Source organism: Prunus avium, chromosome 8, assembly GCF_965620075.1.
Source record: "Prunus avium chromosome 8, drPruAviu1.hap1.1, whole genome shotgun sequence".
Classification (NCBI taxonomy): Eukaryota; Viridiplantae; Streptophyta; class Magnoliopsida; order Rosales; family Rosaceae; genus Prunus; species Prunus avium.
In genome coordinates, this window is record NC_142291.1 from 15,738,247 (window position 1) to 15,751,331 (window position 13,085).

Consider the following 13,085-nt stretch of genomic DNA (forward strand, 5'->3'; position numbering starts at 1 on the left):
TGAAGAAGATAAGTCCGAAATGAACTTCTAACTCAATATCCAGTTTTTGCACGTTTTGCACCATTTTGCTTCAAAAGCAATCTCTTGCTGCCTTCAACCTATAGAACACACAAACATAGGTAAGTGACTTGAAATAAAGAGAAACTAAACAAAATTACTAAGTAACGAAGGCATGCAAATGTGTGAAATTATGAACTTATCAAATACCCCCAAACTTAGACTTTGCTAGTCCTCGAGCAAACAAAATAAAACTACAACTTAGAAAACAGAAAATAAGCAGCTAGCCTTCCAAACAATATCCTCAAAGAATCATCAAAGTATATGGTTCCAAAGAAACACAACAATCACAATCTAAGTTCCACACATGATTCAAGAGTGTGCAAAGCTTACAATGACATCCTTAAGTGTAGTGTGTGAATGCCAAATCAGAACAACACCTGCAACTCAAATAAGTACATGCGCACACACTTAAAGCACAATCAAGAATTTCGAGCCCCATAAGCTCATTATGAAATCAGCTCTCCACAGTAATACCACACATTACCAAGGATCAAAAGGACTTTACAAGGGTTGTAATGAGGCTTAGGGTAGTGGTTGAATGAAAGAGGAGACATGGAGATATAACAACATTTTGAGCACAACTAAAGCATAGGTAAAAGCATGAGAGATTACTGAACTTTGTAACAAGCAAGGAACACATACATGAGCAGATTTTCAACATAATTTCAGCACCTTCAAATGTGTTATTTGGCCTAATTTTGTGGCTCTTTACCCTAGATCACCATGATCTTTCCTTATAACACCCTAGGGCCGTGACTACATTGGTCACACTTCATTACCTCTTTTGATTAGTTAACAATACCCCAAAACTTATTTCTTTTCAACACTTGGGTTACAGCACTAATGACTCACTTTTGCTCCAAAAACCTTGCAATCTTTATGACTCTCCTTTAAAGATAGCTTTAATTGCTCAAAGAATAGGTAAAGATAAGAAACAGAGATTTATTATGGTAGAAATGGTTTACACAAAGAAAGGCTTAACGTAGGCTCAAATGGATTGACTAGGGATGAATACATGTAGAGGGATGGTTAGAAAGGCTCAAACGATTTAAACATGGCCTAAATCACTTCCTAAGCATTGTATGGCAACAGAATGTCTCAAGAGATATTCAAATAAGTTCTAGAGCATGAAACCAAGATCATGAAATAAGCAGAATTGCATAACATCTCCAAGTAGCAAGAAATTGGACTAACTTGGCAAAGTGCTCAATAAGTGCAAGGATGGCATGCAAGACAAAGTTCACTCAGAATCACACATAGGCCTTAAACAATGACTATCAATTTCTGAAAAAACCATATTAGTATTAAATCCAAGTCTTATCATAGGTGTTTGGAAGGATAACGAAACAACACACAAAATCCTGCGTTATTAGACACTAGACACACTTAAAAATTTTAAAATTTGACAATAAAACAACATAACTGAATCCTTCCCCCCAAACTTAAATGAAACATTGTCCTCAATGTTTAGAGTATAAGAACAAGCAATGCCTCATAAATGAAAGGAAAGAAGATAAGGAAAAGACATAACCAAATGTTAGAGTTCAGAAAACAACTCCCCTTTGAAGCGATTAGGACGCAAGCAAGCTCCTTGCACGTTCTATCTTCTCCTCATCACCTTGGGTTGCCTCCCAAGAAGCGCTAAGTTTTATGTCTTCAGCCGGACGTCCAAACTTTGGTGAGCTTCAAGAGAGTGGTGGAGGCTCCTTGAGTGCTTGAGACTCAATATTGGCATCAAAGTTGGCATCAAAGTAAGGTTTCAACCGATGTCCGTTCACCTTGAAGGTGCTGCCATCCTTAATATTTTGAATCTCCACTGCGCCATGATCAAACACATTAGTAATAACAAAAGGGCCAATCCACCGAGAACGAAGCTTACCTGGGAAGAGCTTAAGGCGTGAATTGAATAAGAGAACCTTCTGCCCTTCCTCAAACGTCTTCCTAAGAATCTTCTTGTCATGATACTGCTTTGTTTTCTCCTTATAAAGCTTAGCGTTCTCATACGCCTCATGTCGCAACTCCTCCAACTCATTGAGTTGAAGCCTCCTCTTTTCACCAGCAGCTTTCATGTCAAAATTGAATGCCTTGATCGCCCAATAAGCCCTGTGCTCAAGCTCCACTGGTAAGTGACAAGGTTTACCAAAAACAAGTCTATATGGAGACATACCTATGGGGGTCTTATAAGCTGTCCTATAAGCCCACAATGCATCCTCCAAACGCATGTACCAATCCTTCCTTGTGGTGTTCACTGTCTTCTCAAGTATGTGCTTAATCTCCCTATTGCTTATCTCAACCTGCCCACTAGTTTGAGGATGGTAGGGTGTTGCCACTTTATGCTTGATTCCATACTTCTTCAAGAGTGCTGCAAAAGCTTGGTTAACAAAATGGGAGCCACCATCACTAATGATTGCTCTTGGTGTGCCAAACCTTGTAAAAATATTTCCTCTGAGAAAACTGATCACAATCTTAGCATCATTAGTTCTAGTGGCAATGGCTTCCACCCATTTGGAAACATAATCGACAGCAACTAATATATATTCAAATCCATAAGAAGTAGGAAAAGGGCCCATGAAATCAATTCCCCAAACATCAAATATATCAATGACTAAGATATTAGTGAGAGGCATCTGATTTCTAGCATGCAAATTACCCATCCGTTGGCATCTATCACATGAAGCACAAAATGTATAAGCATCCTTAAAAAGGGTAGGCCAAAAGAAACCTGATTGTAGCACTTTGTTGGCAGTCTTCTTTGCTCCAAAATGGCCTCCGCATGCATGGGAGTGACAAAACTCTAGAATGCTCTTAAAATCACCTTCAAGCACACACCTTCGAATTACTTGGTCCGGACAATGCTTGAATAGGTATGGATCATCCCAAAAGTAGTATCTTGCTTGTTTCCTAAGCTTGTCACGTTGGAATGTAGATAACCCTGTAGGGAGTTCGTTAGTGCATAAGTAGTTAACAATATCAGCAAACCAAGGCAATGGATTAAGAGAATTCAAAGCACAAATAGAGAAGAGTTGCTCATCAGGGAAGCTTTCACGCAATGGCAGTGAATCCTCCTCTTCATTAGATACATGCACCAATCTACTCAAGTGATCAGCCACCACATTCTCACTTCCTTTCTTATCTTTTATCTCCAAGTCAAACTCTTGCAACAAGAGGATCCATCTAATGAGGCGTGGCTTGGCATCCTTTTTAGCTAACAAGTATTTCAATGCTGCATGATCAGTGTAAACAATGACCTTGTTAGTAATCAAATAAGATCTGAACTTCTCTAAAGCAAATATGACAGCTAATAACTCCTTCTCTGTGGTGGAATAGTTGAGTTGGGCATCGTTGAGGGTTCTACTAGCATAGTAGATGGCATGTGGCTTCTTATCAACTCGCTGCCCCAAAACAGCTCCAACAGCATAATCTGAGGCGTCACACATCAGTTCAAAAGGCAAGCTCCAATCCGGTGGCATAATGATTGGGGCAGTTGTGAGCATCATTTTCAAAGCATTGAAAGCATTCTCACAGTTTTGATCAAACACAAAATCCATGTCCTTGGCAAGGAGATTGCACAAAGGCCTTGCAATCTTAGAAAAATCTTTAATGAAACGCCTATAGAAACCTGCATGGCCAAGGAAAGAACGTACTTCTTTGACAGAAGTAGGTGAGGGCATAGAAGCAATCAAATCAATCTTAGCTTTATCTACCTCAATTCCATTACTAGAGATGACATGACCAAGAACTATGCCTTGGTTAACCATAAAATGACATTTTTCCCAATTAAGCACAAGGTTATTTTGTTCACATCTAGCCAACACCTTAGATAAGTTATGCAAACATTGATCAAAAGAATCACCAAAGACAGAGAAGTCATCCATGAATACCTCAATAAACCTTTCTACCATGTCGGAGAAAATGCTCATCATGCACCTTTGGAAAGTGGCTGGGGCGTTGCAAAGACCAAAGGGCATCCTCCTATAAGCAAAAGTACCAAAGGGACATGTGAAGGTTGTCTTCTCTTGATCTTCTGGGGCTATGGCGATTTGGTTGTAACCTGAATATCCATCAAGGAAGCAATAGTGGCTATGGCCAGCCAATCTCTCAAGCATTTGATCAATAAATGGAAGAGGGAAGTGATCCTTGCTTGTTGCTGTGTTGAGCTTCCTATAATCAATGCAAACTCTCCAGCCCGTGGTCATCCGTGTTGGTACAAGCTCGTTTGCTTCATTCTTCACCACTGTGATACCTGATTTCTTGGGGACAACTTGTATTGGGCTCACCCATTTACTGTCAGAAATAGGGTAAATAATACCAACATCTAAAAGCTTCATGGAGGATGCAATCTGCCCAACTTGCACTTCTAGTTTGTTCACTGCATTTTGAAGATTCTGATTGGTTTGCATCTGTTGCCCCATGAACTTCTTGAACATGTCTTGCAATTCTCCCATTTGATCACCCCTTTGCTCTTGTACTTGTTGGGGAGCTTGCTGGAATTGCCTTTGTTGTATTTGAAATCCTGGGGGAGGTCCTTGAGATTGTTGCACATTTGAATTATTGCTCCACCTGAAATTAGGATGATTTCTCCACCCCGGATTGTATGTGTTTGAGTAAGGATCATTCTGAGGATTCCTTCCTTGAAGGGCATTTGCTTGCTCTAGCATGTGCTTTGCAAAAGATTGGTCTTGAACTTCCTCTTTGCTTCCTAGAGGGCCAGTCACTGCCTGTTGAAGCAAAGAACACATAACATCAAGTTTTGCATTAATCTCATTATTAGTACTTACCTCAGAGACCACAGCTTTCATAGGAGCTCCTCTTCCTTTATTGTAGCTCCATTGTTGAGAGTTGGTACTCAAAGATTCAAAGAGAGTAAAAGCCTCATCTGCTGTTTTGTTCATCAGTCCTTCTCCACTTGTTGCATCTACCATCATCCTTTCGGAATCAAGCAAACCTTCATAGAAAGATTGCATTTGCATCCAACTCTCTATATTGTGGTGTGGGCAAGAACTCATCATCTCCTTGTACCTCTCCCAGCATTCATGAAAAGCTTCTCCTTCTCTTTGTGTGAAACCAAGAATTTCCTTTCTAATCTTGTTAGTCTTTTGAGCTGGAAAGAATTTCTGCAAAAACTTATTAGAAAGCTCATCCCAAGTACGAATTGAAGCATTAGGCAAAGAGTATAACCATGACTTAGCCTTATCTTTTAAACTGAATGGGAATAGCCTCATCTTAATCTGCTCATCATCAAGTCCTTGAATTTTGATTGTAGCACATATTTCAAAGAATTGCTTAACATGCATGTAAGGATCCTCAGTGGTATTACCATAATAAGTTGGAAGAAGATGAATCATACCACTTCTAAGCTCAAACCTGTCAATTGTGAGTTGAGGATAGACGATGCACGAAGGTTGATCAGTGACTTTGGGGATGGAAAATTCACGCAGGGGTTTCCTAGGTTGGACAACAAGCGCACCACCTCCTTCATCATTATTGTTGTTGTTTGGAATCTCTGCCATCTTGCTTGAACCTTCAGATTCGTAGCTCTCAGATTCAGCACTTAAAGAACTATAATTCCTCCTCAAACCAACACGTACAGCAAAAGTTCCTGGTGAAATTGGCTCAGAATCAGATTCGGACATATATGCACACACAAGAAACCAATTAGTGCCTTCAAATGGAGATAACAACTAAAAACAAAAACAGAATACAGAAATAAAAACCAACGAAAACAAAAACAAAAACACTCAAAGTAATCTAACTATAGCACCATCGTTACCGGTTCCCCGGCAACGGCGCCAAAAACTTGTTGAGCCTATTCCTAACAACTAAAATGAGTTATTAAAAATAGAAACTTCAATTCTCGCAAGTGCACGAACCATTTATAGTATAGCTTATGAAATACGAGGTCGATCCCACGGAGAATGGTAACTTGGTTGCAAGTTAAACTACTTAGAATGATGGAAAAACTGAAAACAAAGAAACAAACTAACTAACAATTGGCAAGGTCTAGGACAGAATCCTAGCACCACACACGCACTCGAATGGGGGGTTTTTGTTGTTTAAATGAAAACAAGAGAATGAAATGGAAGTGCTGGAAGTAAACAATGGCAGCAATGAACAAGTTGTGAAACAATGATTGAGAAGTGTTAGAGCCTTGGAATCTACCACTAGTCTTCCTATCCAAGTTATGAATGCATAGAAATTGACTCAAGCTTCATTAACAATAGATTATCGCATACAAGCCTATGGTATCTAGGTGCAGGATGCATGATTCTCCTAAGGCATGTAATTGTGCATGGTATCTACACAACACGTGATCTCTAATATGCAACCTAAGCATGGTATCTACTTAGAATAAAGCATATAAGAGTCATTAAGTTCCTTGAGAATATGATAATCACACAAGTCCTAGAACATGGTATCTGTCCTAGTCAACCTATGGTTATTAACCCCTTGAATGATTCTTAGGCCATTCATGTGTTGCTTGTGAAAGGAGAGTAGAATTGGTGAATCTAAACCCCTTCCCAACCTGTGCTAGATGCATAAAATCCTAGTTAGCTACTCCAAGAAAACATACATCAAGCACATAATAAGCTGGAGATTAACAACTTGATAATGAAAGCAAGGAAATCAATTAACTATGAAATCATCCATAACATTGAATATTCATGACTAGGGCTTCATCCTAAGCCCTAACAAAATGGATTAGTTAAACATAATTATGAATACAGAAGATAAGAAATACATAGGTAGAATAAAGAGAATAGAAGAACTAGCTGGTGGCAGCAAGGTAGTTTCCAGGACAGCTCCCAGCTCTCCCTCCTTTGCAGCTAGCTCTCTCTCTCTCTTTGTGGTGAATCTGAATGTGTGTATGGAAGTAATGGATGAAGTGAATTGTGTCTGGGATGTGGAATGGAAGTGGTATTTATAGGGAGAAGGAAAGGGGAATTCTGAATTGAATATGACTAATGCATACAACACTTGTATTTAGATAATCAGAATTGGTTGCTGCACTAATAAATCCCACCAGCAGCCATAGGTCATCTTCATGTCAGCATGATCAAGCATCCATCCAGAAACCAATAGCTCATGCCTAGCTCACCATGACCAAGCATCCATCAGCTCATCCTCATGTCAGCATGATGTGTATTTTGATGGGCTCACGGATTGGGTTTGGCTGAATCCAAATATGACTTTAAGATATCCATTTTGAAGTTCAGAATGTCTCTGATCCAACCACACAAGTATTGGCCCAATCCAAGATCGGATGAAGAAGATAAGTCCGAAATGAACTTCTAACTCAATATCCAGTTTTTGCACGTTTTGCACCATTTTGCTTCAAAAGCAATCTCTTGCTGCCTTCAACCTATAGAACACACAAACATAGGTAAGTGACTTGAAATAAAGAGAAACTAAACAAAATTACTAAGTAACGAAGGCATGCAAATGTGTGAAATTATGAACTTATCAATCTTGAATTGTCCAATTTCTCACACCTATTGATTTCGGATCGAGCCCAAAACTTGGGCAACATCATAATATGGTGGGAGGAGTCATTTGGTTAGTTTTGAGTGAAATCCAATCGCTAGAAGTACGGAATACACCAACCACTCCAATTAGGAACGAACTGCCGTTGAACTTGAATTGTCCAATTTCGAACACCTATTGATTTCGGATCGAGCCCAAAACTTGGGCAACATCATAATATGGTGGGAGGAGTCCTTTGGGGAGTTTTGAGTGAAATCAAATCGCTGGAAGTATGGAATACACCAACCACTCCAATTAGGAACGAACTGCTGTTGAACTTGAATTGTCCAATTTCTCACACCTATTGATTTCGGATCGAGCCCCAAACTTGGGCAACATCGTAATATGGTGGGGGGAGTCATTTGGTACGTTTTGAGTGAAATCCAATCGCTAGAAGTATGGAATACACCAACCACTCCAATTAGGAACGAACTGCCGTTGAACTTGAAATGTCCAATTTAGAACACCTATTGATTTCGGATCGAGCCCAAAACTTGGGCAACATCATAATATGGTGGGAGGAGTCATTTGGTGAGTTTTGAGTGAAATACAATCGCTAGAAGTACGGAATACACCAACCACTCCAATTAGGAGCGAACTGCAGTTGATCTTGAACTGTCCAATTTGGAACACCTATTGATTTCGGATCGAGCCCAAAACTTGGGCAACATCATAATATGGTGGGAGGAGTCATTTGGTGAGTTTTGAGTGAAATCCAATCGCTAGAAGTATGGAATACACCAACCAATCCAATTACGAACGAACTGCCGTTGAACTTGAATTGTCCAATTTCTCACACCTATTGATTTCGGATCGAGCCCAAAACTTGGGCAACATCATAATATGGTGGGAGGAGTGATTGGGTGAGTTTTGAGTGAAATCCAATCGTTAGAAGTATGGAATACAACAACCACTCCAATTAGGAACGAACTGCCGTTGAAATTGAATTGTCCAATTTCTCACAGCTATTGATTTCGGATCGAGCCCAAATCTTGGGCAACATCATAATATGGTGGGAGGAGTCATTGGGTGAGTTTTGAGTGAAATCCAATCGCTAGAAGTATGGAATACACCAACCACTCCAATTAGGAACGAACTGTCGTTGAACTTGAATTGACCAATTTGGAACACCTATTGATTTCGGATCGAGCCCAAAACTTGGGCAACATTATAATATGGTGGGAGGACTCATTTGGTGAGTTTTGAGTGAAATCCAATCGCTAGAAGTATGGAATACACCAACCACTCCAATTAGGAACGAACTGCCGTTGAACTTGAATTGACCAATTTGGAACACCTATTGATTTCGGATCGAGCCCAAAACTTGGGCAACATCATAATATGGTGGGAGGGGTCATTTGGTGAGTTTCGAGTGAAATCCAATCGCTAGAAGTATGGAATACACCAACCACTCCAATTAGGAACGAACTGCCGTTGAACTTGAATTGGTCAATTTGGAACACCTATTGATTTCGGATCGAGCCCAAAACTTGGGCAACATTATAATATGGTGCGAGGAGTCATTGGGTGAGTTTTGAATGAAATCCAATCTCTAGAAGTATGGAATACACCAACCACTCCAATTAGGAACGAACTGCCGTTGAACTTGAATTGACCAATTTGGAACACCGATTGATTTCGGATCGAGCCGAAAACTTGGGCAACATCATAATACGGTGGGAGGAGTCATTTGGTGAGTTTTGAGTGAAATCCAATCGCTAGAAATATGGAATACACCAACCACTCCAATTAGGAACGAACTGCCGTTGAAATTGAATTGTCCAATTTCTCACAGCTATTGATTTCGGATCGAGCCCAAATCTTGGGCAACATCATAATATGGTGGGAGGAGTCATTTGGTGAGTTTTGAGTGAAATCCAATCGCTAGAAGTACGGAATACACCAACCACTCCAATTAGGAACGAACTGCCGTTGAACTTGAATTGTCTAATTTGGAACACCTATTGATTTCGGATCGAGCCCAAAACTTGGGCAACATCATAATATGGTGGGAGGGTCATTTGGTGAGTTTTGAGTGAAATCCAATCGCTAGAAGTATGGAATACGACGACCACTCCAATTAGGAACGAACTGCCGTTGAACTTGAATTGTCCAATTTCTCACACCTATTGATTTCGGATCGAGCCGAAAACTTGGGCAACATCATAATATGGTGGGAGGGTCATTTGGTGAGTTTTGAGTGAAATCCAATCGCTCGAAGTGTGGAATACACCAACCACTCCAATTAGGAACGAGCTGCAGTTGAACTTGAATTGTCCAATTTCTCACACCTAGTGAGTTCGGATCGAGCCCCAAACTTGGGCAACATCATAATATGGTGGGAGGAGTCATTTGGTGAGTTTTGAGTGAAATCCAATCGCTCGAAGTGTGGAATACACCAACCACTCCAATTAGGAAAGAGCTGCAGTTGAACTTGAATTGTCCAATTTCTCACACCTAGTGATTTCGGATCGAGCCCCAAACTTGGGCAACATCATAATACGGTGGGAGGAGTCATTTGGTGAGTTTTGAGTGAAATCCAATCGCTAGAAGTATGGAATACACCAACCACTCCAATTAGGAACGAACTGCCGTTGAAATTGAATTGTCCAATTTCTCACAGCTATTGATTTCGGATCGAGCCCAAATCTTGGGCAACATCATAATATGGTGGGAGGAGTCATTTGGTGAGTTTTGAGTGAAATCCAATCGCTAGAAGTACGGAATACACCAACCACTCCAATTAGGAACGAACTGCCGTTGAACTTGAATTGTCTAATTTGGAACACCTATTGATTTCGGATCGAGCCCAAAACTTGGGCAACATCATAATATGGTGGGAGGGTCATTTGGTGAGTTTTGAGTGAAATCCAATCGCTAGAAGTATGGAATACGACGACCACTCCAATTAGGAACGAACTGCCGTTGAACTTGAATTGTCCAATTTCTCACACCTATTGATTTCGGATCGAGCCCAAAACTTGGGCAACATCATAATATGGTGGGAGGGTCATTTGGTGAGTTTTGAGTGAAATCCAATCGCTCGAAGTGTGGAATACACCAACCACTCCAATTAGGAACGAGCTGCAGTTGAACTTGAATTGTCCAATTTCTCACACCTAGTGATTTCGGATCGAGCCCCAAACTTGGGCAACATCATAATATGGTGGGAGGAGTCATTTGGTGAGTTTTGAGTGAAATCCAATCGCTAGAAGTATGGAATACACCAACCACTCCAATTAGGAACGAACTGCCGTTCAACTTGAATTGACCAATTTGGAACACCTATTGATTTCGTATCGAGCCCAAAACTTGGGCAACATCATAATATGGTGGGAGGGGTCATTTGGTGAGTTTCGAGTGAAATCCAATCGCTAGAAGTATGGAATACACCGACCACCCCATTTAGGAACGAACTGCGGTTGAACTTGAATTGTCCAATTTCTCACACCTATCGATTTCGTATCGACCCCCAAACATGGGCAACATCATAATATGGTGGGAGGAGTCATTTGGTGAGTTTTGAGTGAAATCCAATCGCTAGAAGTATGGAATACACCACCCACTCCATTTAGGAACGAACTGCCGTTGAAATTGAAATGACCAATTTCTCACACCTATTGATTTCAGATCGAGCCCAAAACTTGGGCAACATCACAATATGGTGGGAGGAGTCATTTGGTGAGTTTTGAGTGAAATCCAATCGCTAGAAGTATGGAATACACCAACCACTCCCATTAGGAATGAACTGTTGTTGAACTTGAATTGTCCAATTTCTCACACCAATTGATTTCGGATCGAACCCCAAACTTGTGCAACATCATAATATGGTGGGAGGATTCATTTGGTGAGTTCTGAGTGAAATCCAATCGCTAGAAGTATGGAATACACCAACCACTCCAATTAGGAACGAACTGCCGTTGAACTTGAATTGTCCAATTTCGAACACCTATTGCTTTCGGATCGAGCCCAAAACTTGGGCAACATCATAATATGGTGGGAGGCGTCCTTTGGTGAGTTTTGAGTGAAACCCAATCGCTAGAAGTATGGAATACACCAACCACTCCAATTAGGAACGAACTGCCGTTGAACTTGAATTGTCCAATTTGTCACACCTATTGATTTCGGATCGAGCCCAAAACTTGGGCAACATTATAATATGGTGGGAGGAGTCATTTGGTGAGTTTTGAGTGAAATCCAATCGCTAGAAGTACGGAATACACCAACCACTGCAATTAGGAACGAACTGCCGTTGAACTTGAATTGTCCAATTTCTCACAACAATTGATTTCGGACCGAGCCCCAAACTTGGGCAACATCATAATATGGTGGGAGGAGTCATTTGGTGAGGTTTGAGTGAAATCCAATCGCTAGAAGTACGGAATACACCAACCACTCCCATTAGGAACGAACTGTTGTTGAACTTGAATTGTTCAATTTCTCACACCTATAGATTTCGGACCGAACCCCAAACTTGTGTAACAACATAATATGGTGGGAGGATTCATTTGGTGAGTTTTCAGCGAAATCCAATCGCTAGAAGTATGGAATACACCAACCACTCCAATTAGGAACGAACCACCGTTGAAGTTGAATTGTCCAATTTCGAACACCTACTGATTTCGGATCGAGCCCAAAACTTGGTCAACATCATAATATGGTGGGAGGAGTCATTTGGTGAGTTTTGAGTGAAATCCAATCGCTAGAAGTATGGAATACACCAACCACTCGAATTAGGAACGAACTGCCGTTGAACTTGAATTGTCCAATTTCTCACACCAATTGATTTCGGACCGAGCCCAAAACTTGGGCAACATCATAATATGGTGGGAGGAGTCATTTGGTGAGTTTTGAGTGAAATCCAATCGCTAGAAGTATGGAATACACCAACCACTCCAATTAGGAACGAACTGCCATTGAACTTGAATTGTCCTATTTCGAACACCTATTGATTTCGGATCGAGCCCAAAACTTGGGCAACATCATAATATGGTGGGAGGAGTACTTTGGTGAGTTTTGAGTGAAATCCAATCGCTACAATTATGGAATACACCAACCACTCCAATTAGGAACGAACTGCCGTTGAACTTGAATTATCCAATTTCTCACACCTATTGATTTCGGATCGAGCCCCAAACATGGGCAACATCATAACTTGGTGGGAGGAGTCATTTGGTGAGTTTTGAGTGAAATCCAATCGCTAGAAGTAAGGAATGCACCAAGCACTCCAATTAGGAACGAACTGCCGTTGAACTTGAATTGTCCAATTTCGAACACCTATTGATTTCGGATCGAGCCCAAAACTTGGGCAACATCATAATATGGTGGGAGGAGTCATTTGGTGAGTTTTGAGTGAAATCCAATCGCTTGAAGTATGGAATACACCAACCACTCCAATTAGGAACGAACTGCCGTTGAATTTGAATTGTCCAATTTTTCACACCTATTGATTTCGGATTGAGCCCAAAACTTGGGCAACATCATTATATGGGGGGAGGAGTCAT

The 13,085-nt window shown here is 40.7% G+C and overlaps 1 non-coding gene across 1 annotated transcript; it reads left to right on the forward strand.

Annotated features, from left to right (window-relative positions):
* Positions 1 to 5,040: 5,040 nt before the first annotated feature.
* LOC148292290 (small nucleolar RNA R71) lies at positions 5,041 to 5,147 on the forward strand. The gene has a single exon (XR_015827229.1). It is a non-coding gene; the product is annotated as a small nucleolar RNA R71 (small nucleolar RNA).
* The last annotated feature ends 7,938 nt before the right edge of the window (positions 5,148 to 13,085 follow it).